Here is a 4,548-nt window from a genome sequence, read left to right as displayed (position 1 = left end):
CATTGCTATTCTGCCTTGCCATTAATCCATTAAGCTGTTTACTTAAGAGCTTAGGCCATGGTTACAGTTTGTCTCCTAGAAAACAAAGTGTAAAGACTACACTACTCATCTTCTCTTTTTTGATGATTTAAAACTAAATAGCTCATCAGATGAGGAACTGAAAGCACAGCTGCAGGCCATCAAAACTTTTTCAGATGATATAAGAATATCATTTGGTCTTGATAAGCAACCTTTAAAGCAGGAAAACTGCAGCACCAGGAAAACATCATTTTGGGACAAGAATGTGATATAAAAGAACTTGAGCAAGAGGGAGTGTATGAATATTTGGGAATTGATGAAGGATCAACAATAAAACATGAACAAATGCGAATAAAAATTGGTAAGGAATACTTTAGAAGACTTAAATTAATTCTGAAAAAAACAATGTTGACATCTAGGAACAAAATCCAAGCTATAAACCAATTTGCTCTTCCTGTCCTAACTTACAGATTTGGAGAGATTGACTGGCCCCAAAACGTGTTGGATAGATTAGACAGGAAAACAAGAAGGATGCTTCATGCTCACCAAATGATTTATAAAAACCAGTGTATACCAAGATTATATATTCCCCATTCTGAAGGCGGGACGGGCCACCTTAAAATTGATTTTATGTATAGATCTGCAATTGTGGACACCACACAATTCTGCTGACCTCACAAGACCCAAATGTAGTGAAAGTTTTGAAACATGAGGGAGAATAAATCTAAGGTGACGTCTCTGCTTAATTTAGCAGAAGCATATTGGCATCAAGCAGGAATGGAAATCAAACCAAAAGTAGATAAAAATCAGGCAGCAGCTGAATTTGCCAAAAAACAAAACAAAATAAGAATATAAAGTGAAGGACCAGATGAGATGGTAAGAAATGTGGAAAAAGCATAAATATAATTGCAAGTATAGAAAACTTCTGGAAGAACCTCATGTTGATCAGGAATGAATGCAAGAATGGTTAAGGAGAGGCAAATTCAAACCAAGAGATGAAAGGTTATTATTGGCTGCCCAAGATAGTGGTCTACATACACATTGGTATACAAAGTTCATTGAACATGTGGGAGAAACAGACAAATGTAGGTTTGGTAAAACTAAATTGGAAACAGTCACATACTTTGTGGCTGGTTGTGACATACTAATGAAAAAAGGACTGTATACTGAAAGGCATAATAATGTGCCAAGACTGTTGCAGTGAGGATTGTGCAAACATTATGGGTATCGAAGTGACTGAAAAGCACTGGAAACGAGCCATAAAGCATCATAGAAAATTATGAAGTTTATATCACATGGGATCACCCATTACCAACATTTCAAAAGATAGATGCTAGAAAACCGGATATAGTGGTCCAAGAAAAGAAGACATAAATAGCATTGATCATTGAAATTGCTACACCCAGTGACTACAGTGTATTGCGTACAGAGAGACACAAAGTCATAAAATATCAGGATCTACAGGCAGAAATAAGAGTAATGTGGAAGAAAGATACCCAGATAGTTCCAGTCGTAGTTTGAGCAACGGGTCTTATAAAAAATAATTTACAATCATATTTAGATATGTTACCAATCCATGTAACCCCGTACGAATTGAAGAAGGAGTCATTACTGGGCACATTGCAATATTTTGGTGCTACAGCAGTGCTCCTAATCCCTCTGTTGTCAGTTCCCTAGTAGCATACTACCAGCCCTGGAGCAGAAGGCATAAGACATGCAAAAGACAACTGTGTGCCCAGGTTGTTAACTCATTAACCCCAAGTACCTTCTCATGGTGCCTCTGTGCTTACATCCGAGTGCGCCATGAGAAGATAAGAATTGCAAGCTGTTACCCGTGAGTGGCTTCCACAAGCATGAGAAACTGTAGTGCACATTTGTAGTTGATCTTAATGTAAAACACGCTGAAATCTTAACTAACTTGAAATTTACCCTATGTAGTTAAGATTCAGTGTGTTTTTACATTAAGGTCACATTAAACTTTTAATTGAAAGTCTGCTGAAAAAGATTATATATATCGGTATAGCGGCAGTTGCTACACGGGGTTCCCAATTTTCATTCATAACAATCACAGGTATTTCCTCTGATTTCTGTTGGGGAACACACACTGTTGGTTTGTCTCTGCCATGTCTTTGAGGGATCATGTTGTCTTGCATGCCAGTACTACCAACATTTGCAAGGCATCACTAAGAGAAAGGCAAAGTAGATATTGTTTAATTGATTCCTGGTATTTTTTGACACCAAGAGAGAGACAGAGTGCAGGTGTGATCTGTTAAGGATTAGCAGACTGAGTGTTCATTCTACAAGCTGTTATGTTAAAATTCCATTAACATCATCCAAAGGGATAGCTAAGCATATGTCTGGAACTCACTGTCTGATTCAATACTATGAATGCAGCGTCAGATCTCTTTTTCTTTTATTAGGATTTTTGTTACTTAATCTGGATGATGTTAAAAAGTGGCGTGTCCTAGAATGAGGAACAGATCAGTGGTTGTCTTGCATGGAAAGACTTGACAGTAATGCCAGCTAGCAGACCTTCATATCTTGTTTGTGTACATGAACCCGTTATCTAACAAGTCTGTATTACTCTTTGACGATTGTGTGTAAAGTGCTTTGACAAGTTGCACTTTAACTCTAGTAGGAAATTTCAGGGTGTTTTACCATATCAGTGTTTTTATTGTATTTAATTTATGTTTTTAAGGAGGGTGGGAAAAAATAATGGTCATATTAATTAGAGTGTGCAGATTATCCATTATGTAGGGAAATAAGCAAACGGTACATTGTAGTGATTTTATGATTGGTTTGATTTATCACCTGGAGGCCTTGTATCATACTTTTCAGAAAGTATGCACAAATAACAGGTGCTTCCATGAAGACACAAAGATGGCTCTTTGTTTTTTTGTACGATTCTGTTTGTGTGCGTCTGTGAGGAACCTGCCCATTGGCAGTGAGGAAATTAACTGTCCGAATAATTTAAATCTAAATTTTCTGGGCATTGTACTCAGATAAAAGGTCTGAATACAGTTTCAGGATGAGTGAATGTCACAGAAAAGGTACAGAACATCAGTATATGGTCAGGGATAGAATTTAATTTATTGGCAGTTGCACCATGGTACTTGAGGTGGCAAAGTCTTCATGCACCACTTTGTACCAATAATGGTATGTAATTAAAAAAATGGGATATGGGGTAGACTTGTACTGAGCACTTTTTAGTATTCTGCGCATCAATAATGTCATTCCTTTCCCTTCCTTTTTAATGAACTTTATCTTCATTTATGCTGTACTTTCTGTGGTCTCCTTGTTCACTTTCATGCTGACCTATTGTTTGGGGAGTATGCAGACAGTGACTTGATTCTCAAACCCAACATTAAAGCTAACACATTATCTACTGTACATTTTCTATGATGGGCTGACATCCCTTCCACCGGTGATTGCGTTACTCTGTCTTGTACCTACTGAGTGCCAGGCTAGGCTGTATCCCCTCTACATACCTGAATTGGATAAAGATTTTCCTTTTCAGGAGTACTTTTATCCCCACTGCCAAAATGGAGCATTGTTCTTGAGATTTAACTTTAGAAATGGGTTAATTCATCTGATCCCTAGAAATAAATTTCACAAACATTCTTGTTTATTATTACAGCAGCCTTCAGTTGCTAGCACTCCATTTGATCTCAGTAAATGTAGATAATCTTTCAGGCATGCAAAGGGACATGCTATTTTAGAAAGATGAAAAGTTCTGAAAAAACTCTTTTGTTCAGATTCTTTTCTTACATTGTAGAGTGTATTATACATTAGGAAACAGATTTTGGAAAATAAATGCTGTTTAAAAGCTTTGCATATTTCTGATGCCTCATATAATTCTAAATTTGCTCTTCTAAACTTGTAAGAGCCATCCTTAAAAACATTAGGTTTTCCTAGTTTGACAAACTTTGTTCCCTTTACTTGTCTTGTTAATTGCTTCACCATCCTAATACAGTTTTATTCTTTTTCTATGGATCACCACAATTATGTATTTTTTTCTTTATAAAAGTGTGCCTGTTCTCATTGGACTGTTGTGTCTCAAGCTGAAAAAGAAGAATTGCACATGCCAAGACTGACACATGAATTGGGATATGATTGTCTGTTATGTTCACTCTATTTTGAGTCGCAGGCAACTGTACTAGTGACCCCTCCCCCCCAGACAGTTATCACTAACCATGGAGTTTTCCAGACAAAGGGGTTATTGGAAGTAGCTGTTTTTTTCTTCCATATTGTGTATTCACACATTCACAGCTATGGATAGTTTAGAGTCTCCAACATACCTAATGCATGTCCTTAGAGTTGTTGTTGTTGTCTTTCAGCTTTTCCAGTTAGGGGTCGCCACAGTGGAACTCCGGTCCTCTAATGATTGGCAGTAGATTTTGACGAACGCCGCGGTGCCAGCTCGACGTTCAACCTTCAGTGAAGGCACACCCATTTACACATGTCTTTCGAACGCCCACCCAACCGCGGGAGGACATGCAGGCTCCACACAGAAGGCACTCCCCGCACTCC

This window comes from Protopterus annectens, chromosome 1.part0, assembly GCF_019279795.1.
Source record: "Protopterus annectens isolate FY-2018-M chromosome 1.part0, PAN1.0, whole genome shotgun sequence".
NCBI classification, from domain to species: domain Eukaryota; kingdom Metazoa; phylum Chordata; order Ceratodontiformes; family Protopteridae; genus Protopterus; species Protopterus annectens.
Note: the sequence above shows the minus strand (reverse complement) of the source record.